At 47.0% G+C, this 27,531-nt stretch overlaps 1 pseudogene; it reads left to right on the forward strand.

The window, feature by feature from the left end:
* Positions 1–1,485: 1,485 nt before the first annotated feature.
* LOC138567130 (insulinoma-associated protein 1a pseudogene) lies at positions 1,486–4,029 on the forward strand (annotated as a pseudogene).
* Positions 4,030–27,531: the final 23,502 nt, after the last annotated feature.

Below are 27,531 nucleotides of genomic sequence, written 5' to 3' on the forward strand. Positions count from 1 at the left end.
TATTCTTTCTATCCTTTGATTGTTCGTACTCTTTAATCAATTACCTTTAACCCTCCCTTCTTTTGTCTTCGTTCACTGTTTCCCAGTTTGTATACTCCCAGTCCACACTCGTCTCATATATTTCTTTCCCTGGTGCATTATAACGGTCTCTTTCTTTCTCTCTGATCCACAGGTTGCTTTTTTTCTCTATTGCCTCTTACACATTCCTTCTCTTATTTCCGAACGAACAAAGTCATTAAATACTGATATTTGTGCCTGGGAGAGCAGTTTGGGGGGAGTGGAGGCACAGATGATTCAGAAAGGATGAATGCATTTATTTCTGCAGGAAGAGAGATTACAGAAATGTAATGTGTGTAATGCACTACTCTCCTATACCCTGCCACTTTGACGGCCAGCTGGGTTATTGCTCTAGAAATCCGGATACGTGCATACATTGTGCTTCGAAGCCATGCATAGGGCAGGAGGGGCTAAATAAATATCAAGTAACTAGCCTTACATAGTATTATTCTTTGTTTTCCCCATTATCCATTGCTTTCTCTTCTTCTCTCTCTTTCACACTGCCATCCTACTTTTCATCTTCCCTTGTATCCAGAGTATGCTTTCTCACTCTCCTACTCCTGGTTGGTTTCTTTCTTTCTTTCTTTCTTTCTTTCGTTCTTTCTTTCTTCCTTCCTTTCTTCCTTCCTTGTCTTACTTTTTCATCTTCTTCTGTCTTTCATTCGTTCTTCCTCGCATTTTCTCTCGTAAAATGTTGTCCCGCCTTTCGTCTTCTAGCTCTTTGTTTCTTTAGCTTTCCCGTTTCTGTCCCTCTCCCCGCCCTTTCCAGCCTGTGTGTCTTCCTCTCGTGTATGTAATGTAAATCCTTTTAATGTTACTACACCCCACCTGGCCCGGGACTGTTGTTCATTCAGGCTTCATAAGCAACATACATATATATCCCCACGTCCTCTGCACTTTTTGCCGCCCCTCCCACCGCCTCCCCACGGTCTGATTGCATTCTGCTCCAGGAATGCACTCCATCCCAAAGGGGAAAAACCTATTTATGTTTTTTTTTAAAAGGATCTCTTTTCTGAGAGTGTGTGTGGAGTATTTTGGAGGGGGTGGGGTGCATAAAGAAAAGCGTAAATGTCTCCCTGAAAGGGCTGGCAGACTGCAGCTATTGTGTGTGTCAGACTCCCTGGGGCACCTTCCATGTGCATTCGAGATGCTGCAGTTGGAGAGGGCTGTTTGGGGAAGGGGGGGGGGTCTCCTTTCTGCACTCCCCGGGAGAGGGCTCCTCCTCTGTTCCAATCCCCTTTTCATTGAATGGAGACAAAAGGCTGGGCACGTGTGTCTTGAAATGGGACCAGGGGAATGGTGCCCCGCTTTTGTTCGAGGCGTGCCTGGGGGACTTGCAGAGGGGAGGGGTAGGGGCCATGGCGTGTGGCATCTTTGCCCTCAATCTGCATACCACGCGTCAGGGTTGTGGAGGCTCCCATCTGCTCCTCTCCCCGGAGACCCCCCCTCCCGTCCACCTGCCTAGCTTCACAACCGCCACCTTGCTATTGGCTGCCTCAGCCCAGGCCATCTGCAGCTCCTGGGCGGGGGCGGACGGACAATGAGGGCCGGGATCCTTTAAATACCTAGCCCTGCCCCTACTTGAGCTTCAGAACTCCCGTCGCCGCCACCGCACGCACTACGTCGCTCGAGCGCGGGAGCGCTCCTTTCACTTGACTTGCGCGCGTTCCATTGACTTCTGTCAAGTTCCGCAGACTCCCATTAACTTGAATTGGGTTTCGCATGCGGCCAAGAAACTTGAGTTCGCCAACAGCATCTAGCCAAGCCATTTCCTCTCCACTCACAGCCAACTCAGTACAAGATGCCACGAGGGTTCCTGGTGAAGAGGACCCGAAAGCCGGGGCCGGTATCCTACAGAATACGGGAGGACAATGAAGAGGATGTGTCCCAGATGTCATCACCCAACAGCTTCGCCAGTGTCATTACCTCCACCTGGAAGCAGCAGGAAAAGCCAAGACCGGCTTTTCCAGTGGACGCCCTTGGGAACGAGGTACGGGCCACTGGCGGTGGGGTGGCCGAAGCCCCATGTGCTCCTGCATACAGCCCTGGGCGGCCAGTGGGCACCCTCCAGAGTGAGCAGAACTCAATGGACCGGGCCATGAACTCCAGCTCCCCGGTGCAAGCAGAGTCTTTCCCGGCAAACTTGGCTGCCTTCTCCTCCTTGAGTCACCGGTTGGCTTTCCTGCCATCCTATGCTGACATGGAAACCCGGCTGGGCTCAATCTGCGCCATGGTCCAGAGCTCCAAAAGACCAGCTGATACCAATGCCAGTGGCAATGAGGCTAAACCCAAAGTTCAGGCCAAGAGGCCCAAGTGTGAGAAGAAGAATTACCGGGATGAGGTAACCACCTCTCCTGTTTTGGGCCTGAGAATCCGGGAAGACCCCGAAGATGCCAAGCACCGCGGCCAAGCCAGCAGCCCATTGGGGGGCTTTGTCTGCCAGTTGTGCCGAGAGCAATACACTGACCCATTGTCCCTGGCCCAACACAAGTGCTCACGGATTGTCCGCATTGAGTACCGCTGCACAGAGTGTGACAAAGTCTTCAGCTGCCCAGCCAACCTGGCTTCCCACCGCCGCTGGCACAAACCAAGAAGCCCACCACCAGAAGAACAGCAGCAGCCACCCTGCCAGCCTGAGAATGCCAAAGAGAACCAGAGCCCGGGCCCAGTGAAGCGAGAGGTGGCCACCCCCTCTCCGCAGCCCTCCGACTCCGATGAGGAGCTATACGACTGCTCACACTGCAACAAAAAGTTCAGGCGCCAGGCCTACCTGCGGAAACACCTGGCTTTGCACAACCGATCCAGCACCACTGCTACTGTGACCAATGTGCTGTCCGAGAGCCAGGCATTGACCAACGTCCTGTATGCCAGCCAAGGCATTGCCAGCATGCCGGACCTTCAGTGCCCAGCGCCAAGGGATGAGCCACTGGCTCTGGTCTTCAAGGAGGCAGTGGCCATGGCAGGTTACAACAGAACACCCTCTTCTTGCTACGCTCAGGGCGTGCAGGCCCACCCTTGCAGGTTCTGCCCCGAGACACTCTTCTCCTCTGCTGGCCTTACCCGCCACATCAACCGCTGCCACCCCTCAGAGACCAGGCAGGTCATCCTACTGCAGGTGCCCCAACAAGCCTGAGAGGGCACAGCGATGCCACCTGGGGCCTAGAGACATTGAGTGCGAGGATGTAGGCGGACGGGCGAGGCAAGCCTCCATGCTACCCTTGGCACACACAATCTACATGGACTGCAGCTTTACCCTGGCCTAGGCTTTACTTGTGTTGACTTTGACCCCGCTCTTGGCAGATAGCTGGTCTCCAGAGCTACTCGTCCTTTCTCTGTACCTATTCAGAACTTGATGGCAGATAAGGGACACCACACCCATCCAGTCCATCCATTCCAACAGCCCGCTTTCGGCGAATAGACTCTACCTGGTCTCCGGCTTTACTCTTGTTTTCCATGTACTGCTTTCCTGTGGGTCCCTGAAGAAGAGAACGTTGCAGCTCTGCGCCTCGAGCTTTCAAAGACTTTGAATGTAAGAGCCCGCTCTCTCCCGACTTTACCTTTCCTCTGTTCCCGCTGGGACAGCTCTGCCTATTATATATAAAAAATATATATATTTATATGTATTTTCTGCGAGGATGTGTTGTTTGCGTGATATGTATAGCCCGGGGGAGCCTACCTTAACCTCGGTAAAAGTTTACAATTTATTTATATATTTTTGTTATATTTAAACCGCGTTTGCTGCTTTTTGAATGTTTGTATTTATATAGTATGGGATGAAGAATTGTGCGTTATGGTCCTTGCTGGGATTCCTCAAACTGAAAAGGCGTCGAGGTGGGTGGGAGGCGAAAAAAGCTCTTAAAAATGAAATTGTACTAATAGGAGGGGAATCCCCCTCCTCCTTTTTGCAGGAAATGTACTCCAAAGCATCCCAAAAATGTTGCGCTGGCAATAAAAAATAAGGTACATTATGAATCCCTGTTGCAGTGTTTGTCTTCTATGGGAAGGGAGGGGGGCGCTGTTAAAAAAAAAGTGTTTGAAACAAGCGAACTTTTCGTGAACATGAATCGTTTGCAAGAATACATCTATATAGTTGCTATTTTTCAAAGTTGAAATAGTAATTCATGTTCGAAAGCGCATGTGGTGTGTTCCATGGTCTAGGACTCTCTAATGTCAAGGGATGAATGATAAGATAGCTCGATGGGTTAAGGCACCTGCTGAAGAGATGTGTGTGCGTGGGCGATCTGAAGCTTGTAAGTTACAATCCCGGCAGCGAGTGTCCTTTTCAGCTTTCTGCGTCCAAGATATTAAGAGACAAACGCGCTCTCCCTAAGCCCTTTAATTGCGACTTGGGCCATGCTGCAGCATGGGGCAGCGCCCGGGTCCCGTGAGGGCAGCAGGACGCTAGGGTGGGCATCATTGTGTCGTTGAGGGTTGGTAGAAGCTGTAATGATTTTATTTGGCGGGTCCCATCTAACCGAAACCGGCGACAGGGCATTGTGATGTTCCGTGTACAGAGGTATTGTGCGTCACTGACCTTATACTTTTCTTGGAGCTGTGGGGGGTTTCTGAGCGAACCCTGTGGAGCGAATTTATAGTCATTCAACAATAGTTCAAAAGACTACATACAAGTTGTTTGAAAACAAAACTGGGAGACAAGTATGTATCCACCCGTAGTCCTTTCTAGTTCTACTCTTCCTCGACACAGTCCGTACATCGCCTTGTAATGACTGTGACGGGGAAGAGTGCCCAGGGCTCAAGGGACACGCTTTGTTAGTATGCCCTCCTCAGTTCCTCGGGGACAGCCTTCTGCAGGCCCGTAGGTCTCCTCCCCGCGGTGGAGGGCAGTCCCGCAAGGCATCGAGGACACGCAGGGAGGCAAGCAACCTAAAGCCTCGGCTGCTATTCCGAGTTGCGAGGAATGCCCTACTCGGATACGACCCGCAGCATAGGGGGAACTGACGCCCCGGAATTGGGCCCTCTGCTCGCCCGTCGCCAGAGTGTTTTCCCCCTGCCTGGGTTTTGGTTAAAGGGTGATATAATCTCGTATTTTAATTATAAACTAAGAACCCATTATTATATTTTTAGAATGTTGCCTTTCGCGGACGGACTCGAACCTGCTACCTTTCAGATATAACCAGGCGTATTAACTGCTTCCGCCACATAGATTGGCTAATATGCGCCTAAATAGTAAGCATGTAACGTTAAACACAGCAACAGCTCCTGCTTTAATCAACACTAAACACTGCCCAATCTGTATGCAGATACTGATGGATGAAGGGCTTGTTGGGTGGTTGGGTAAGGTCGAGTTGAGAGGTGTAGTAAGGGAGGGGTGGGTTAGTCCTTCCTTTATGTTGTTGGCAATCCCATTTTTTTTGTCATGAACATTTAAATTTCGTCACCCTAGCCATTCGACCAAGTTCACAGCTCCGAACACATTCCTGCCTGTCCTGTTTCCGATGCGCAGGTTAAACTTTGCCATCATACCCGTTTTCATGTCGCAGATGTACCTCCCAAGACATTTTCCTGAATGCAACTATTTCCGGGTTTCTGTCAGGTGCCCAGCATTTCCGCATTGCAGTCAGGGGAGTCTGCTATTTGTTTCTCGCATTTCAAGTTACCCCTCTTGTGCCTTGTGTGTCATTATGCTGCCATCCCAGACCCTCCTTGTTTGTATAGCAGCTGCAACAAGCAATAATACTGCCAGTGTGTAGGTGTCCACTGTTCTACCTCACCGTTGTCCACGTGGCGTGTGTGCCATCGCCACCAATGTCTAAGACTAGTGCCAGCTGCAACCACCCAAACCACTTCCAAATCTCAGGTCTAACCACCCTAGCATTTCCCACTTCCAGATGTACCAGACAAACCCATGCGTTTACATGTTTCATGAATGCCACTATAAGCAGTAGCCTTGTTAGAGATGTGCCCAGCAGCTGCCCCCTTAAATTATGTACAGCTTACGGGTGTGCCACCATAAACCCCAAAACCATTTCCGTGTACCAACACTCTAGCAAGCTCATCCATTGCCAGGTGATTGGCACCCGTCACTAATCATTGGCAGGTCACAGATGTACCTTTAATCTTTACCAAGTGACTGGATCACCCAATTTCAGCTATCAGGCGCCAATTTCCAGCTAGCAGGCGGACCCCTTAAACATTGACCGGTCACAGATGGACACCCACAGCTATTTCCAACCCTAATTACGTAAATAAAAGGTCTAACACCCTAATAGACTCCAGGTCACCAGGAAAAAAAACACTTTAAACCCTTTGCATGTGAACTATGTACCGCCCTAGTCATTTCCAGTTCAAAGGTGAAAACTCACAAAGAGTGATCTACAAGCTCAAAAACGATGACTGGATTTCTACAGGTCAAAAGGCAGTGGTGAGCAAACTTCTGAAACATCTCCCGCCAACATTTAACAAACTGAAAAGCCCCTTGGCTTATTGTATTAAATTTCCAGACAAGAAACTCCGAAAAACCTTCCTAAGAGCTTGGCTAAATCTATTACACACTAGAATGATCCTAGCGATAAGAGGACAATTATTCATACAACCTGCAGATTGTGCAAAACGTCAGACAACCAGGAAACAGTCCGACACTTGGTGCTTAATTGCCCAATCTTAAACGCAGAACGCACAGCCTTTTTGGCTCCACTCTGGGCCAACTCAGTACTCGTGGAAGAAGACACATGGTGGTACCGCTTGATCTCAGGAGAAAAAGCAAGATGGTCAGTGTCCATCGCAAAAATACTGCAAGCTGCATTTGCAAAGATGATCTCCATCGAAACCACACCAAAATAGCACACAAAACGACACCAAAGTCAGGTCTTGCCTTCCCAGATCTCTCTCCGCCAAGCAGAATCCATCTTTGGCTGTCGGTATTCTACAACGACCGTCGACATCCCACAATGTATAGTCGAACATGTGTATCATCTGATCACTCGAACATTTGCCTCAATATGTCTTCTTCTTGTAAAAGTCAATTTCCTTTGACTATACACAAGTAAATAAAAAAGGTGAAAACTCAAATCATTTTCACATTACACCTGTATCCTCCTCATGCTTTGCAGGACACCGGTCTACCTTACTCACTCCCGTTTGGCATCTGAAGGCTCTAAGCCGTTTCCAGTTACCACTCTGGACAATTTCAGCTAACAGTTCTACACCCAGACCACAGCCAGGTTAAATGTTTGCCCCTAACTATTTCTGGGTCAATTGTTTGCAATTAACATATAGATCTTCATGCAGTATTCCTGCACTTCTAAGCGCTGTTCTGGTTATTGGCAGAACCATCGGTTTGGGGCTTCAGCCGTGGATGGAGGCAAGAGTGGTGCTTACTAGTCACCCCTTTGAAAATCGAGGTGTTGCAGGTAGCCAGATACTATTTCCTTCAAAGTACCGCTTGAAGAAAAGGATGTGCTTATATGCTGTCATGGGGCCTGCGTAGCTCAGAAAGGCTGGCTTCAAGCAACTGGGCTAGTGTTTGTCACTCTTTCTTATTCCTTAGTGGAATCCGCGTAACTTGCGCCAGCGAAGAAGCCCCGCAGGGAAAGCCTGTGGAACTCATTTTCGGCACAACGTAAATCAGCGTAAGGTTTTTATGCTGTTGATTCCCGCCACCGCACATTTTTGGTTTGGGCCTTTAGGTTATGCTTGCCACACCTATAAGCCTATACTATTGCATTAGAGTACAGATAGGGAGAAGTGGCATTCCAGGAGGGACACACAGCTTGCAGGTGTTGTTTGGTTATGGGCCTGCCCATTGTCTGCCCCTCGCCATGCTAATCCCTATGGCCATTCCCAGCCTGTTCCTGCTCCATATGGGATCTCTTTGAGCTCCCTTTCATCAAACCTTACCATGAAACTTTGCACTCAAGGTGCCTTCCAGTGTTTTTTCAAAGAAGTGTTCTGAGAGGTAATTACTTAATTGGAGCAATAAACATGCTACTGGTGTAATAACAAAATCTTAACCAGGTCAAGCACTCTGCGTGTCCTTCACTGAAGTCTTGTTAAAACAAGCATTGGCAAAGCCAACAGTTTTGGTTTGTGTGTAAGTATTAGGCATTCGCCAGGCACTGCTATTAGATGCCCAGGTACTCGCATCATTTTCCATCTGCTACCATCAATGGCCAGTTAATATCACTATGGGTGTGCCTGTCAAGTGCCATTCCCATGCCTACACAAAATCCCAAACTGTTGGCATTGCCAATGCTTGTTAATTTGCATGGTGGAGAGTAGGGCCTTACGTTTCTGCCGCCTCCCTTCCTCTGCGCCATGAAAATCCTCTGGCATTTGCACAGGCATACATTTTCATGCCGGTGCAAATGCTGGGAGCCCTATAGAGTCCTCCGGCCTTTTACACTAGCAAAAAGCAGGTGGACTCCACAGGTATCCATTGTAAACGCTACCTACCATCTGAACATGGTAGATGGCGTTTTATCAGTTTGTGTGGTGGAGTACAAAAGGGGACCGCAAAAGACAGCATACACATTTGCACGCCATCTCCTGCCCTCCCCTTTTGGACACCGCCGTGCAGATGAAGACAATTTGGTGGTGGCGACCCATTTACGTTGCTGTGTAAATGTAACAGGTCCCCGCCGTCAAAATATGGGGAACGCTAAAATGAGCCCCTATAAAGTTGAAAAGATACGGGGCTTCCTCACCAGTTTGGCCGTAATCCGGCAGTAAATCTATGGAAATACCTAAGAACAAATTGGGCCTCATTACAACTGTGCCGGTCTAGTAACAACAGTGCTGGTAAACCTACCGGCACCGTTGTTACCAGACAGACACAGTACGACTCTGCGGACGCCGTCCCGGCCACCAGGGTCAGATCTGGGGGGCGGAACGGCACCCACCCGCAGAGTTTCACGGAAGCACTAGCAGCGTTTCTAACGGTGCCGGTGCTTCCATGGTCCCATTGAGTCCTATTGGACTCAAATGGGAATGGGGATCTACAATTTACCAGCGCCTGACTTCCCGGAATGCAAGGGTTGTAATCCCCCGGTGTTACCGGCAAGCCAGGCACCGGTAAATCTTGCAAGTCTGGCGGCAACCTGCCGGAAGCACCGGCAGGGTTACCGCCGGACTTGTAATGGGGCCCGACTGTTACCGCCACTCAGCCCCGGACTTGTAATGGGGCCCGACTGTTACCGCCACTCAGCCCAGTGGCATAAACATCGATTACAAGTGGTGGTAAGGTGGGTTAAAGCCCCCTTTTTGCAGCCCATAGCACTTCACGGGATTTTTTGCATATTTAGAGTGAACGTTAAATCCAAGAAGTTTTGGCAGTAAATTGGAAGATTTACCCTGATCTTTTTGCTGGAGGTAAAACTTCCCCCGTACCACCATAACTCGGAGAAGGGTGGTGCAGTAATGTGGCAGCAAAGTGCAATCCTTTTACTACACTGCCGTATTTATAATGAGTCCCAATGTTTGGGGTCTGGTTGTCCATCACTCCGGGTGAATGAAAGCGGGCGCCTCTCCGAATGGGGTCTGAGACCCTCAGCTCAGCCCCAATCGCCCATACGCCTTGGAGGCTTTGCACGAGTCTTTAGAATAAGTCTTGCGAGTAAGGAGACATGAGAATGCTGCAGGCGCAGCAACGTGCGGCCGAAGTTGCAGACAGCTCACGGGGAAAGTGCTCGTCACTGGCGTGGGGGCAATCTACACGTCGCAAGGTCGACAAATCAAGTGCTGTAAATACGGGGTACTAATAACACCTGTTATTTCACTGCTAGGAGGAATATGGCATGACATGCTACATAAGAGCACATATTCGTGTTATCACAGGGGAGCACGGCACTGAAGGAGGCTGGCCTAGCTCAGAATTGAAATCCCCACTGCAGACTGAGCCAGAGACCAACATCAGAATCCACAATGCCGGTGGGTGTGGCGTGGAGAATTAACAATACCCCGGGGTCACTTTTTGAAGAATTTACACTAACGGCATGAGAATTACACTCATAAATGGCCATTCTCCCAAAGATGTTTAATTTCATGGCCTGTTGTCAACTATAAAAAAAAAGAATTAAAAAAACGGATATAGAACAATTATCATTATGGTCAATATCTGCACGCATTGAGATGCTGATTAGAACTGACAATATCGTAGGACCTGTATGTATTTCTGGGAAGTAGCAATTCCATGTAATGTGCATTAAAAAAAATTCTTTATTTATTTATAAAGCGCAGAAAGCCTGCAGGCATCGGGCGCTGAGACAAAAACACAGAAGACAATCCATAAAACACGGTACAAGGGAAAGATCAGAGGCTTAGGGAGGAGGGAGTGTGTCACTCTCTATCGAGTGTATTGTTGACGCCCTCGTTCTTGTACATATTTTTCCAAAGCATGGCTTTCCTCCAGATGAAAACACATAACTCACTCACGGTCAGAGTGCACTACCCAGACAATTCCAACATCCCACAGCTTTCACTCACACCATTTCCAACGTATAGCTTCACCAGCACAAGTTATTTCCCAAACGTACGGTCACTTCCTAACCTAGCTGCATGGTAGGCCTCACAAATGAACTTAGAGATTTTCTTCTAACCAGTTGCACATGTGAGTAGTCCAATGAGTTACCACCTCTCTAAGCCGGCGACTTGCCACCTGTATCTTGGACCGGCATGCAAATATCAATAAAAGAGACCTAGAAGTGGCACTAGCAGCGGCGCAAACAGAATTGAATAGATTGCGAGCAACACAGGTTGAAGTAGATAAGCCAGCAGAGCAAGGGTCCAATGGGTGGAAGGCAGGAGATTTTTTGTTCAGGGTAGCTAACACAGCTATAAAAAGTGTGCACATAGAGAAGGAAGGGGAAGGAGACGAGAGGGCAGGCAGCCTAGAGTATGAGGGTCTTGGGTCCCGTCAAGGGGAAGAGAACGGGCGAAGTACATTTGATGAGTATGAAGATTATGAGGATGAGGAGGCAGAACAAGCACCCGAGCAAACACCTTGGGTGGAGAGTTTTTTGGGAGGGAAGGTTAAGGAGCAGGTTTGGCACGATGGCAGTGTCAAGGTAGAGAGGAAGTGGGAAAAGGACTGATGGGGGTAGGCCAAGGATACAGATGCCCCAAGGATACAGATTCCCCATATAGATAAAGGTACGGCAGGCTGCACTATGTGCAATGGGCACAGATGGATAAAAACTATTTGATAAAGGCACGTTACGGCAGCTGCGGACAAGTGGATTTACGCATTTGAAAAACTGATCGCCCGGGTACCCTTGGCAGGCGATGACATAAAGAGATTACTCGTGGCAAGGATTGGAGATCAGGTAGGGGAGGTGTGGGTGAAAGGTAAAAGCGGGGTACCCGGGAGTGACTCTGGGGAACGATGCACATGATGGAGCATCATTTAACAAGATTCGAGCAAAGGTGTGGGACACAAGCATTCCCTGACACACCCGATTTACAGTCTGTCATGCAATGCATTATGGGCGATGGTGAAGATCCCACCCAATTCATTCTTAAGGTTCAGGAGATGTGGAGAGCGGAGACGGGTAATCCGTGGGATCAATCAATACCCTTTTTCTACTTCATTGCTAAAAAGGGCTTACCAAAAAAGGTGCAAAAGGCACCAGATAAAATTGTGGGGTTTGAAGCAAAGGGTGGCCTGAAATATAGAGCATAGTAGTGCACCACTGCAGAAGAATCAAGGAGTGAGACAAGGAAACGGCTCAGAGGCGGCAGGCACAGGAAGCAACACTAGTAAAAAACAAATTAGCTAAATTCGCTGTAGAGGCGTCAGTATCGACGCCAGCACAGACAGAAGTGACAGGATACACACACATTTCGTTAATGCTAAAATAGCTGCGGTGTGGTCAGACAGAGCACAGTGGGGCGGGCATACACTTTACCCCAGCCCACAGTGGCAAGGAGGACAGCAGCAAGGAAGAGGTGGTTTCAGAGGTTTGAGGGGAGGGAGATTTGGAGGAATGGGGACCCAGAGGGGGAGGAATGGGGCCATTACAATGTTGGAACTGTGGAAAGTGGGGGCATTTTTGAAGGAAGTGTAGGAGCAGACAGGGGATGGGGTACAGTTACAGTCAACAGAATTATGGTCCACCACCTCAGGGGGCCCCAAGGGCCAAGCCCAAGAATGACCTCTATACCCCATGAAATAGACCAGGCATACATGCAGTTGCCCCCGCAGATCCCAGGACCACCCTTGCAGCAGCAGCAACAGCAAGCAATGCAACAATATGTACCCCAGAACACTTTCCAACAGGCAGGTGGCACAAACCCATTTAATGGAATGCCGAATGGGACGGTCGCCCCCGTTTCAAGGCGCAACCGTGGTGGGGGAACCCCCTTCTCATTTCCCGGGACAAATATATACCCTGAATAGGACAGCCCAGAGAGAATTCTTGTGTGTCTGGTCCTGTCAATGACCATTAAGAGGAACACTTGGAGGGGGTCAAGATACGAAACAAGGAATTGACTTTTTCATTTTTTTTGTTTTTTTTTTCCAGTAGTGTTTTTATTGAAATCTCAATGAGCATAGCATTAAATCAACATCAACAATCATTTACAGTGAGACCATTGAAATTTCACTTTGTGTTTTCTTATTTTCATATAATCCCCCCAAATTAAATAATAAATCAAATGAACAAGTAAATAACATAGTAAATATGACAAGTATTGGTTCCATTGGCTATCTTGGCCCCGCTTACCGCCTCCTTCTCAATAAATCAGATCTGCCATCCTCTTTAACGGGCCCCTCTATCCTGAGTGTCTCTTTTATTGTCCAGAACGCTAGTCCTGTAATAAGTCTTTCAATGTTTGTGGCCTGAAAAAGATATGCTACTTTTCTTGAACAAACTCGAAGAATGGGGCCCAAATGCGTGAGAATCGTGTCATGTTCCCCCTCACATGTGCCGTCAGTTTTTCCATGGCTCCGATTCCCCAGATCTTAACCCACCAGTAGGATAAGATCGGTCCCTGGTCAGTTTTCCAGAAGCGTGCTCGGTTCAGCTCTGCGGCCATTAGCAGCTGCATTGTGAGCTCTGGCCTGGGGCCTGAATGGGGTAACATGCCATCCTCGGGCACATCCCCTAGTACTAAGGTGCGCAGGCACATTGGGAGAGAAACCCTGGTGATGTCTTTGATCTTTGATTTGATTTCTTGCCAGTGCATTTGTATCGTGGGGCATTGCCACCACATATGTATGAAATCTCACTGCTGGCCACACCCATGCCAGCCATGGTCTGAGTATTCTGGTGATATTGCATGTAGTCTCTGACGGGTCTTGTACCATCTGTAGCATATCTTTGTCACACACTCCTTAAATGTACTGCATCTGGAGCTTTTGGCAGTGTGGGTCCATATGTTCTGCCAGAAGTCTGGTGTGATTTCTGTCCAATGTCTTTTTCCCATCTTGTCATATACCCCAGTTTGTTATCGGAGGTGACTTTCTCTAGTAAGCGGTAACAAGTAGATGTTTTCCGTTGTTAAGGATTTCAAAGGCACGGTACACACCAGAACCTGGGCCTCATTACACGGACGGCGGTAACGGTTAGCGGTCACCGTTAATGGTACCGGTGACCGTTAACCCTTATCGCCTTACTACGAGGTCCCTTTGCGGGTTGGAGACTTTAACGGCTGCTTTTTGCAGGCATTAAAAACCAACCCGCAAAGGGACCAGGGTGCTAATTACGGTACCGCAATTTGCGGCACCGTAATTAGCGCCTTCCCCATTCCCATAGGGCCCTATGGGGCAAAAATGGGAATGGGGAAGGGCAATGGGGGAAGGGGAATTACCGCCCCGCCAACCTTGGAATAGGGCGGTAATTCCCCTTTCCACCAAGGCGGTGCCGGTATTTTACCGGCATGGACCAAGGTGCTTATAGCACCTTGGTCCTCCGCCTACTGTGTAATGAGGCCCCATGACTCTTTCAACTGGCCGGAGATGCAGCGCACAATTAAAACACTTTTATTTTATTACAAATTCAGTTTGATAAGGCACCCAATACGTCTCACACCTACCATCACAAACACCCCGAGTCACAATGGACCATGAACCAGGCCGGTGTGTAATAATACAATATTTATTTATTTTTAAATTCCAATGTACATCACACAAATTTAATATAGGGCAGCAACCACCAGTGTGGTGATGATTACACTGTAAAATGATAGAACACACTTCGTTTGACCTTTTAACATCAGATATACAATGCACAATTGAATAAAGGCAAGATTACATTTTGATAGGGGTTTTCTGATAGCACCACAGTTAGTATTTCCCCCTGCAACACTGGATAGCAAGGAGTAGCAAGGAGTCAGGCATACTAGGCAACAAACAGAATAAAAATACGAACTTCTTCTGAATGGGATGCAAAATTGTATTGAAAACCTTTGAAATTGAGCAAAATAGCACTCGGAATTACTCAATATTTGTTTTACATGTGCGGTTGAATGAATAAGGCGAAAATTGGTATAGCAGTATCAAAGATGTCAGAAAACTAGCAACTGTAAGGCAATGTACTAGCAATGAGCATACAGTTCAGAAAATCGACTTGGGAAGGAAAAACACAGTGCAGCCAAATCACACATGGAGAAATAGCATTTTCTTATTTTCATGGGTTTAAAATGACAAAACATCTTGAAAAATTGATTAAACAGACACAATCGGAATGCGTTTTTGATGCTAAGGGACAAAGGCACATCACAGGTATAATATGGAAATGAAAGGGTAACTCTGGAGGGATGACAGTATGAGATTCTTAATGGGAAAGGAAACTCGGTTTTTAAATGGGAATAATTTCACGGGACAACTCGGTCTGAAAAGGAAATGACAAGTTTTACTAAGACTATATTTTAGTGGCTGGAAAAGAGGAACTCCGCCTGTGAAAAGGGTTAAGCTGCAGTTGTAACCCCCTCCCGCCGTGTGCCTCTTGATGGGGGAATTAATTTACTCAAAATAGTACTAAGGACTTAGACAAGGACTGAAATGAGTTGGAAAGAATGTCGCTAGCACTTGGAGGTCACTACAGATTTTCCTAAAAACAAGTTACACAGAGTATTCTGACAGTTTTAAGGATTTTTGCTGGGGCAGTTATAGGATCTCAATGGGATTGGACCTAATACAAGGTAACAAAGCAAGGGATGCAGTTTGTGGTTACTGGGGAAGGGGAATAAAATAGGCGCTTGAATGGGGTATCTCGGACAGTGGACTGGGTTTCTGGACAGTGAGGCAAGATCTGGTCACTGCACACAGCGGCAGGTTCTCCTAGAAGGGGACAGCTGGGCCTAGTCTGGTCACTGGACAGTGAAGTGCGTCAGCTGGGCTCTCCTTGAATTATTGGGATTTCTATGGGGTTTTTCTAGATCAGTGGTTCTGCCTGGATAGGGTCAGCTAGCTCTGGCCTGGCAGTGGAATCTGGAATCTTGCAGGGTGAATATGGAATGTATGGATCTCTGGATGCTCTGGAGCTGGAAAAGTCAGAAGAGAGTCCAGAGCTCCTTATGCCTCCCCTTTATATAAGGAGCATGACATCACCGGATGTTACTATGGGGCAGGTGCAAGCTGAACACACCTCTTACAACCAGATAGGATAGGTCAGCTGTGGAAATCGGCTATTTTATGAGGTACCTTTGTTTCACCAAAGTTATTTTTGCCAAAATAAGTTATGGAGAAAAACACTTATTTTTATACCCGTCACCCTTATACAAATTTGATAAACAGATCACATATTTCACCAAGAATATACCATTCAAATCTAAAAACGGTGCGATGCTGTTTAGGCATTCTGGCAATCTTTTTCGCCATTTTCATGGAACACATTTCACCTAAAATTCTACAATTGTATATATACATATTACCACAGGGCACGTTTTCATTAATTTTCAAAGCTGTACCATGGAAGCTTTCCCCAGAATTGCCATTTTCCTGGCGTTTGGGTCCCCAACATGCTAGGAAAACCTACAACATCTTATTTTAATGGCGCAAACATGACAGTTAAATGGTCATAATTTCACATTAATATGTCCTTTGATCACTGAAATAAATTACATAATCTGAACAGACTCTGAAATCAACAGCGCTGGCTCTGTTTTCCAAAGATGGACATTCCTTCCAATCCCAAGCCAAATGTCAGGCTCTGGTCAGTTTAGCCCAGTGTTGCCATGGATTTGCCTCTGAAGTCCTTCAGTTTGAGTTGAGTGGAGGGGTCACCAGCAATTCACACCTATGTGCCCTGGCAGTCCATTGTCTCAGGCTAGGGCAGTGCTGCTTCATCTGACGAGGGTGCTAGATTCTCACCGTTGGCCCATTCATAGTTTCCAGGGGGCTGGTCCACTTGGTGGAAGATGATTCTGTTCCCAGGAAAGGCAGGGCCATTTGAAGCCAGGGCCTGCCCAACCTGTTCTGCTGGCCTCAAAGTACTTTTATTTATTTATTTATTTTTCTTTCCTTAAACAGATAGGAAGTCTTTTAGAAATCAATCTCATGTATATGTTTAAAGCAAACCCCCATCACATTTCTATGCAAGCACAAAGCCTTAGTTTAACATTTCACTTTTAAAAAGGCATTTTCTTGCAAAACCACCATTTTACATGTGGGTTAATATTCCTTGAATGTTCCTTTGAATGCATTTTTTTCCCTTGCATCTGTATTCTGAGCATTCCCATGGCCCTATTCAATTTCTACTACACAGGAATCTGTTCAATGTAAGGGACCTTTGAAACGGACATACAAAAGGGGGAGTGGGCTTCTTGTGAAGGGTTCGCCTTTGTTATTTTGTTGCAAATAGTAAAGCATTAGCTGTATGGCTTGGAGTGAAGTTCTCTGCTATTTCACAGATTTTGCCTGACACAACATGCCATTCAGTGAGGGATGACCCCATTTACTGGTGTACACCCTGAATATGGGTGTACATGGATGTGTCTTACTGGAACCATACTGGGTAATGTTGGAAAGATGAAAAGGGCATCAGTGCGCAGTCATTTTAAATGCATAATATTTTCTTTTTAGTGGGAAGTTTTCAGCTGGCAGAATAGCAGCACTGCCTTTAAATTAATTTTTTTATTTTTTAGTGCACATGCAGAAAACACTGGCAGCCGTTCTCGGGGTGTTCCATGTTCCATCTCGACCCCTATGTGCTTGGCAAAGACAGCGCAGCCATTATTTTTGTAACTGCAAAATGCTGTTTAATGCAAGGGAATAGCGCTCAGCAGAGCCAGCGCAGCCATTCTGCTTGTAACTGCTGGAATGCAGTTTGGTGATGTAGGGGAGTTCTGCTGTGCCGATAAATGTACCCCACATATCCCCCCTGCTTTCTCATGACTCTCACTTCGTCTTTTGTTGGAGAGTGTGGAGCGACACTCCCTTTCCTTCCCTTTCCGGGTCCCTGGGGAGGTCCTCATTGGTCTATGAGTGAATGGAATTAGTACTCTAATACGAGATGTATAAAAAAAACAAGCTTTAGAATCTTGCAATGACAGTTTTCCTGGAAGGTTTAAAGAGCGAAACAAAACATACATTTCACATTCCTGAGGTTACTTGAACAACATCAGCAAACAATTTACTTAAAAATACAAAGACAGGAAATGTTTACACCACATTTTCATTACATATTGTTTTTCAATAACACTGAAGAAAAGTACTCACTGTTAGATAGATATACGTATGGACCTACCTATTCCCTTCTGCTTTTTCTTTGTCTTGCTTCTTATTCTCCAGGGGTCTCCTCTATTTGACTTTCCTCGGGCTCCTCCATCAGCTTCAAAGTGTGTCTGGGGTGACAACTCTTTAACTGATTAATGTGGCCCCATTTTTCTTCTGACAGCTCTTCTTTGGGGATGTGGATTCTGTAGGCGTCAGATGAAATTCTGTCTACAATTTCAAAAGGACCGCGGCAGAAAGGGGACATTTTCTCTCCTTAGTCTGGTTCCTTTGAAAATTGTACAACTAGACTCTATCTCCTACTTGGTATTCCTTTTTGGTTGTTTTTAAATCATATTGAGTTTTCATACCCTCTGCTGATTTTTCCAGATTCCGCTGAGAATACGCAAAAGCATGCAGAAGGTGTTTTCTTAGATTCTCAACATATTCATGAGTTGTGGAGGCATTTATCAGTGTCTGCTCTTGTGCTCTATAGAGCAGATGATCAAATGAAGACATTTTGGTCACAGAAGATGGTGTTGATCTGATGGCCATCAGGACAAGTAGTAATCGGATGTCCCAAGTTGGCACAGAATCTGCCACAAACTTTTTAGAATGCTCACAGTTGTTTTATTGTACCTCTTAACTCCCCCACTGGAGGACATCCGGTATGCAATATGAAGTTTCCTTTTTACCCCAAGTTTCTCCCACATCTTTGTCATCACTTTGCTGGTGAAGTGACTTCCTCGATCAGACTCAATCCTTTGGGGTAGGCCAAAACGTGAGAAGATGTGGTTGATCATCAGGGCAGGTGCTGTTTCTGCCTTGCAATTTTTGGCCGGGAGACATTCCACCCATTTGGTGAACACCATGTTACTGTTAGCATGTACCTGTTCCCCCTAGAGGAGCGAAACACGGGCCTGGTGAAATCTACTTGTAAGTCTGACCAAGGCAGTGTGATCCCCCTCTTCTGGAGGAGAGTTTGGTGTGTGAGTGAACCTGGCTGAAATTGTGCACACACAAGACACCCCTTGAAATATTGGTTGAGGTCCTGTCCCATGTGTGGCCAGTATACAACCTCCCGCAAGATTTCTAGAGTAGTATGAAACCCCCGATGACCGGCTGTGGTGCGTCATGGGCGTGACTTAGCATCAGGCTTCGGAATGAGGTAGGTAGCACCCACTGGTCCCAACCAGAGATGGATCTCCTTACCAACAAATCGTCTTGGATACGGAAAATTTTGAGACACTTCATCAACACTGTGAGGTCCTCTTTCACAATGTAATCGGTTTCCATCAGAGGAATGTTTGCAGGGTCCTCAATGTGTGTAACGCTCACCTGTAACTCTGCGGGAACGCCCTAGAAGAACTCCCTTGGACTTCAGAGAATAACAATTCCTGTAGAAAAAATGACAAAAGAATAACCCTCAATCAGGATTCCCTCAGTAATCTAACTCTTCATAAACAGGTAGGGAATTGGTTAACCCAACACCTCAAGAAGCTCACCTTAAGTTCTATTTTTGTGAGCTCTCCATCCTGCGTTCACACAGGGGCGCATGTCCTGAAGAGAAGTGTCTGGTGGATGCCAAGGTTTAAATCTTTTAAGGAATGACAATGGGCAAACTTTTTGGCAAAAGATAAGGCACCCTTACTAACAATAACTGATGTGGAAACCTGGCTGTGGAGGAAACATCAAAATAATGTAGTTCCTAAATGAGGAAGCAAATGTAAGCAGAAGTAACCTTTCAAAACAGGCAGGTAAAGCTAATGAATGGTCACAGAGGAAACAACACGACTCTAATAGAATTCCGCAATACACTAAACCCTACTTTGAAGGGAAACTAAAGCGGCAACACAAGATGTGTATATATGAACAGTGTGACGCAAAAACCACCTCAGCAAATGAGCGTAACCACGGGAGCGCGGAACACAATAAACGCGCACAGCTGAGGAGATGGGGAATGCACAGTAAATGGGATGACCAACACGCCAGTTGCTAGTTGATTCAAAATTCACAAAAGTACCACTAAACAAACTTGCATAACACGGGAATAACCCGAAACAGTAATTGCGTGAGGAAACAGCTGTTTTCTTCCGGACCTCTGAGGAAGGGGACAAGGAGACTAGAAGTTTGAAGTGCGAACGTGGGTAAAGGGAAAAATAAAATAACTAAACAGGCAAAACACCAGACTATGGAAAGGGGAAAAATAACAGAAAAACTAATCTGAGGAACAAAAAAATGGGCAGAACTTGAGACTCCGACTTCTGTGACTGGAATTCTGTGAAGACCGCGGTAAGCGTCCGTACTGCAAGGCAGTCAGCAACACGAAGCGCAAGTCTCCTCGGGGAACGGCTAATTATAACAGAGGTCGATCAAAGACTAGACCTGCAAGATTAGTTCCTTATTGGCACCACCAGGTGGCCATTAAGGGAACACGTATTTCAATTGCTTTTCTATATGGATCTAATTTGAACACTAGACCTCCCAATACCTGAGCGAAGTTAACCCCTTAGGGGACCCATAGGATTACTCTGAGAATTGGCTGGGGATCATGACAATGGGCCTCATTACACGGAAGGCGGTAAGGGTTAACGGTCACCTGTTTAGCAGGCGTTAAAAACCAACCCGCAAAGGGACCAGGGTGCTAATTACCGCAATTTGCGGCACCGTAATTAGCACCTTCCCCATTCCCATAGAGCCCTATGGGGCAAAAATGGGAATGGGGAAGGGCAATGGGGTAAGGGGGAATTACCGCCCCGCCAACCTTGGAATAGGGCGATAATTCCCCTTTCCACCAAGGCGGTGCCGATATTTTACCGGCATGGACCAAGGTGCTAATAGCACCTTGGTCCTCCGCCTACCGTGTACTGAGGCCCAATGTGTTGATAACAATTCCCAATAATCAGATCCCCTTTTTGTGCCGTGATTCAATCAGCATCTGAGGTCTCCTTACTCCACTGGGCAGTTGAGAGTTCATTGTGAGCATTTGTCTGGGACCTGGTGACAGCAGTGACCTGGATTTCCCACAACAGGGACTCGATCTCAAGGATATCCCCTGGACGGCTCCGGTTTTGGCCAGCTGATAAGCCAGATCGTTCCCAGTTTTGTCTAGCCCCTCTATTCTGGAATGACCCTTAATCTTTTTCCAATAGATGGTCATCCCATTAGAGGTGTCCAGATCATCAATATTTTGTATGAGCTTGCCATTTTTAAGTGGTTTGTTATTGGTACACAGCATGCCTCTGGTTCTCCAATTAATCAGGTGCTCCACGAACCCGTTCTGGACATAATCTGAATCAGTGATTATGACCAGTTCGTGGAGTCGGTGTTGCACGGCAGTAAGGATGGCCTGGTGAACTGCCATCAACTCCGCCACCTGACTACTGCAGGGGCCGATTTTGTACCCAGCAGAGGGTTCCGGGGCATCATTCACCCAGGCATTCCCAATGCCGGCCACCAGTTCCTTTTCCCTGTTGTTGTCAACATGGTAGGAGCACCCGTCCACATAAACTGTGGGAATTTCCTCGCACTTGTCTTCTTCATAAACCTTGCGCAGGGAATTCAGGTACACCTCCATGTTGTCCTGGGTTTTAAGACTTTCGACATCAAGACAGTGTTCTCTGGCACAATCATCGAGGGGACTCTTCTTGTTTTGGCCATATCTGACCTCCACAGGAAAGCCTTGCATGGACAGAATCCAGGAGGTAATTCTGGAATTACTTAAATTTCCTGCCCGGATTCTGTCACTTTGGAGGTATTGCAAAGGCTGGTGTGGAGTCTCCACTATGATGTGTTCCCCCTGGATGAACCGACAATAATTTTTCAATGCCCACACCGTTGCCAGGAGTGCCTTCTCACAATCGTTGAATTTTTCCTCCACAGAGGATAAAGTCTTACTTGCATAGGAGATGACTTTATTTACCTTGTCATGCTTTTGATAATACTGCTGTCAAGCATGTATTAGAGAACCCTGTTTCCAAGAAGAACTCCTTGTTTTTGACAGGATAAGCTAGACAAGGCGCTTGTGAGAGACTTCTTTTGAGTTGCTTTACTGCCTTGGCTTGTTCTGGACCCCACTCCCAGTTGACCCCCACTTCAACAGATGGACCAGGGGTCTTGTGACCTCTGCGTAATCCTCAATTAACTTCCTGCTGTAATTAGTCAGTCAAATGAGGCTTCTTAGCTCAAGCAGAGTTGTAGGGTCTTTTAGTTTTAGTAGTGCTTCCACTTTCTTCTCCTGGGGACAGAGACCCTCAGTGGTTATTTCATGTCCCAAGAAGTTGACACAATTCCTGTACCACTGTGCCTTCTGGAAGGACAGTTTTGCTCTGGCAAACCTCAACTGGGCCAGAACATAGCAGTTTTCCGCAATGTGTTCCTCCACAGTTGAGCCTTTGATCAGGATATCGTCCACATAGGCCAGGTTACCCCTTTCACCCAAGTCGGGCATGGCCTTGTGTAGGAAGATGTTGGATTTGTTGCCGGAGTTTATGTATCCGAAGGGAGTCTGGGTCCATGTGTACTGCTGCCCCCCGAAGGTAAAGGCCAGCTTGTACTGGTCCTCCCTACTGACAGGCACGGTCCAGTATCCATTTGTCAGATCAATAGCGGTGCATAACTTTGACCCCTGGATCTGGGCCAGCCCTTAGTCAATGTAAGGAAGAGACCATCGGGACATATGGACCTGTTTGTTCAGCTCCCTAAGGTCTGTGCAAAGTCTCCATTGGCCATTTGGTTTTAAAATCCCCAGCACCGGATTATTAAAGGTGCTGTGGACTGGATGAATTATCCCACGGGACTCTAGATTTTTGTTTATTTCCGTCAGGGACTCCATAGATGCGAGAGGTAAGTGAAATTGCTTCAAAAACACAGGAGTCCTCCTAGGGTTCGTGGGAATTGTGGTAGTATGTATCTCAGTGCGACCACAGTCGTATGAGTCCACAGCAAAGATATCTTGTAAATCTAAGAACACCTATTTCAATTTCAATTTTTGCTTTTGCTCCTCAGTCTCACAGGCATCAGCGAAGTTGACCCGCTCTTCAACCATTTGCCTGAAGCCTGGAAAGACTTCGGGTTTTGCAATCTCAACAGCCTTCATCAACTGGGTGGAGAGGTCTCTGGTTAGGGTGTTGACCTGGACATAGGGTTTCAGGTAGGAGAGACAGTCATTGTGGACCTGGAATATCACCTCATCCTGCCTGATGTCACAGGTCACCTCTTCCTCCCTGTAAGGGAAGGAAGAATACACCAGGAAATTCCACCCTTGCCGGGTGAAGATCCTTTCTGGTGGTATGTCATCATCATTGTCATTGTCATAGCAGTCATTGGGGATTGGTCCTATCAGTTCATTTCCTAGATCCATGGAAAAATGCTGGTCATCAACCGCCATTCCAATAATGGTGCCTGCGCCCAGAGTGATACTCCTGAGGTCGCTGTTATCCACCAATATTGGAATGGTGTTGTGTTCTACATTGACTAATGGTGTTGGGTTTAACCCCAACCCCTGCTGTTGGGCATTGAGATGTACATAGGCATCAGGATTTAGCAGTTTTTGTCCTCTTTTAAGTCCAGTGGGAATTGTCAGGTCCGTCCTGGGATGGTGACCTCCTCTCCAATTTGGACTTCAAGCGCATACGGCAGCAATTGAGCTGACCGAAATGCTTTTTCAGAATCATCAAAGCCCATGGGATCGCCCCCTAGTCGGGATCAGGCCTTGTAATTTATAAGGTCCAAATTAATTGCAAACCGATTGAGAATGTCACTGCCTAAATAGAATGCAGCAGGGACATCTTGCACGACCCAACAATTATGCTCTATGCTTTTGTCACCTATAGACATTTTGAGCATACACCTGCTAGGCAGGAGATGTTTGGAATTGGGAGTTTCCAGGCCCATTTCCCACTTATCAATCAATTTAAATGTGGCAATGGTTGGATCTTTTGGGAGCTTTTTGAACATGTCTTCGCTGATTAAGCTATTTCCGTTGTTCAAGCACACTCTGGTGAGAACAGACTCCTTCCCCTCATTTAACTGAATAGGGAGGAACAGCTGTTCCCTTATTTTCTGAATGTCAGCTAAACTTTGAGCTGGTTTTTCATCACTTTTGACTATAGAGTCTGGATTTTCAGATTGCGAATTGGTATAACATTTCAAAAGTATTTCCTTCCAGTGTGGAATGCCAGTTGAAACTGGAAGCAATGTTGATTTTCAGGATTGGAGAGGGGTTCCCATCACCAGTTTGTTGTCCTACAGCAATTACTGTAATGTCAAGTATTTGATTATTTTGGAAATGAAACTCAATATGATCAGATTTCTGTTCAACCATGTGGCATGTGCCATTCAAACTAACATGGTTGACACTTTGTTTTAACTTTATCGGTCGGTTAGTCTGAGTCGAGAGGACCTTATTGACACAGTCTATCAGGGGCGACAACTTCCAGAGGAGGTCATTACCTAGTAGACATGGGGTCCCCTGTGGAGTCACGACTATGACCAGGTGCTTCACCTTATGTTGCCCAATTTTAATTTCCAGATCTGCAGTCCCCTCGACAGGAATTTAATTCCCATCACAGTTCTGCAGTTGTCCAGGAAGAGGGGTGAGAGGGATCTGGTATCTCTCCCCCCTTCCAGAATTTAGCTGCTCGAAGGCCCTTTTTGACAGAAGAGTGGCTTGGGATACAGTATCCACCAGTGCTGAAAATGCACGTTGCCCTTGCACTCGGACGGGGGCGTAGAATCTACCTTCTTTCTCCTCCAAGGGGCAAAGGTAATGGGCGTTTTGGGCAAGCTGGGTGGTCAATTTCTTTATTTTGGACTACGACACGGTGGGGTTTTGGACATTTTTCTGTGCCAGAGTCTGGGAATCTGTAACAAAAATGTGGCATCCTGAAATCTATGGGATTTTGGAATCTCCTTTTTCCCTTAGCTCTGTGCCGCCCTCCTTTACCTGTCGGCCGTCACTAGAACCATTTGTGAGGAGGTTCCCTCCATTAATATTTTGTTCTCAGGATGACAATTCTGGGGTTCAGGGATGGGTGACTCTGAATCAGTCCCCACAGTCTCGGAAGGATAGCTCAGCTGCAACGTTCTCGCCTTGGTAGCAAGACAAGGCGGAGCAACACAGGTTCCAATCCGAGGTAAGTGCTTAGAAACCTCTGGGTATTAAGCGCGTAATAAATAACCCATCATCATCATCACCCACCTAGTCTTCATTCAGGTCTCTTGGCACCCATTTTTCTTTGGGTGGAATTCCCCCGTCCCTGAAGGAGAAGATTTTCTTCCCAGAATCTTCAAAGGATTGTTCCCTTTCAAACTGGAGGACACTGACTTCCTCCACAAAATGGGCCTTTTTGATGTCTTGTTTCTCTTACCCATCCTCTGTTCACTGGGTTGCAGATTTCTGGGGGCAAGAGATTTTAGTTCTGGTTCCAGGGTGTCCATGGGCTTTCACAGGTGAGTAAGGAAGCTTCCTCTAGGGCTTTACACCCCCCCTTACTCCCGTGCCTCCTCCCCTGGAACTCGTGGGTTGTCGGGGTTCCCCCCCGTCATTGTTCTGGGGTGCCAGACCCTTGGTTTGAGGGGTTCTGAGACACCATGTTCGTCTGAGTGTTCTGCTGAGCCCTCAACATGCGACTCAGATCCTGTGTGAGTTTTTGGACCTGGCACTCCAGTTGGGACACCCGTTCCAGCTGGTACAGGGGTCTTTGCTCAAACCCAGGTGGTTCTCGGGAAGGGTAACTATCCCTTCTCCCGCATTACCCTGGGTATCGGTGAAAGAAACTTAACGCAGGATTTGGGGAATTACTGCCCTCCTGAGGGAAGTTAGTAGGGAAGTTTCCTGGGGCAGTACTCACCTGGTTGGATCCCCCCCTTGGGCTCGGGGGGGTACCCTAAGATAGGTCTCTGGGTCTGATGTAATCAGGAGAGTTAGGGGTCCCATCGGTGGGATTACCTACCTGACTACCACCTGTGGCTGATTGACCAGAAGGCCTTCTTTGCCCCTGATTTGGCTGGTTTTGAAAGTATGTTTTTATGCCCCCCCCATTTCTAGATCCAAAATGGGGGTGACCTTCATCTCCGCCACTTTGGCAGCAGCAGGGGTGTTGGTTGGTTTAGGGGTTTTTGTCTGGTTTTTGTTTTCTGCAGGTTTTTGGACCTCATGGATCCGGGTAGCCGGCTCTATTACCCAGTCCAGGGTCCTGTTGTCATGAAAATCCCTTACCAACTGGGTCATTATATATTTTGGGATCGCATGAAAATAGGTGGTTATGAATTCTCTATTATTTGTGCGCACCTGCCTGGTGGTTTGTGCAAAGGCGTATTTTAGCTCCTGCACAAATTCTCTTGGGGCCTGATCCTCTCTGCGTTGCAGATTGTAGGCCACTTTGCGAGCCTCCTGGAGGTTTCTGTGGGTGGAAAACTACTTCAGGATATCCACCTTATAGGTGGACGACCATGAATGGTTCTGTTCTTCCAACCCCGTAAAGAAGCTGGAGTACTCCAGATAGAACGTCCATTTGGCGTAATCTATGCAGTTCTGGCTATTTTTGATGTGAAAAGAGTCCTTTGTTCATATAGTTCCAGATGCTCCCAGACAGAATATTTTGCATTTTTGTGATAGAGAGTTATACAATTCCTAATAGCCTTAATCTGTCTAATGGGGTCTTTCACCAGAGCTCTCTTTTGTTTATTGGCCTTCTTTTGCCACGTTACCTGAGACCACTCGCCCTCAGACTCAGAGCTGCTACTGTTTGAGGTGCCTTCTTTATCTTCTAGGCGCTCCATTATTCTGTGAGCTTGTGATTTGCTCTCAGAATGGTGGGGCCCAGTTTCTTCTCCCCTGTGTACCTTCGGCTCTCTGGGTCACTCCCCTTGGACTCCCTCTTTCGAACAGGAGAGTGGTCTTCTGACTCTGCTCTGCTTCCAGGGTTACTGGAGGGTCCCCCCCTACTGCCATGTTTGGATGGAGGTTTTAAGAATGCTCTTTTGGGGCCTCATTTCATGCTGTTTTTCTGCAAAGTGAACCAAATGGTTTCTTTGTAAGTGATGCTTCTGTGGGTCTAGCTCCCTGAGTTTCTCCTCATAGGAGTCTTCTTGATCAGATATTTCAGCCATAACATTTCAGAATCTGTGCAGGGATGCCCGTCCATCAGTATCTGATGGGCGGTGGCCAACCGGCCCAATCATGCTAGGCCTATTTAAATCTGGCTGCCTCATGACTCCCAGTTCTTGTGAACCGGCGGACATGAAGTAATCAGTGCCTTGTGCATACAAATTGGTAAATGGGTTTGAGGCCCTTAGTACAGAGGGCATCATACTGTGATCAGGGGTTGCCCTGTCCCTTTCTACTTGTTCGGGGTCCCTCAAGTCCGTATTCAGCCTAGCATACTCTTTCTATAACATCTCCAGTTTGTCCTTTTCAGCCCCTATTTCCTGATGGTAGGCAAAGGCCTGAGCCTTTTGCTCTGCTATCAGGGATTGGCCTACTTCTAGGACCTTTTCTTGAGCTGCTACCTGACTCTGGAGTGCACTGTTCTCCTTACAGAGGGTCTTGTTGTCTTATTGTGCTGCCTGTATAGTCAGGGAATACTGAAACCATTTTTGTTGCAGGAGATTCATCTCCTGATTTTGCACATTTTTAGCTTGGGTGTTCTCTACTAGAGCACCCTCCACTTGTCTGGTGTTCCCCAATAACTTTTCATATTCTACTTGTAGTCTATTTACTTTCTGGAGGTCTAACTCTCGATTCTGTAGATCTGTTTTTAGGTTGCTCACTTCCTGACATAGGGCATCTTTTTCTTGATACAGGATGCCCCTCTGCTCAGCCAGGTTATCATGCTGTTGTTTGATAGTATATACTGTCTGTA

The sequence above is a fragment of the Ambystoma mexicanum genome, chromosome 2p (genome assembly GCF_040938575.1).
Source record: "Ambystoma mexicanum isolate Mex_15411 chromosome 2p, UKY_AmexF1_1, whole genome shotgun sequence".
NCBI lineage: Eukaryota > Metazoa > Chordata > Amphibia > Caudata > Ambystomatidae > Ambystoma > Ambystoma mexicanum.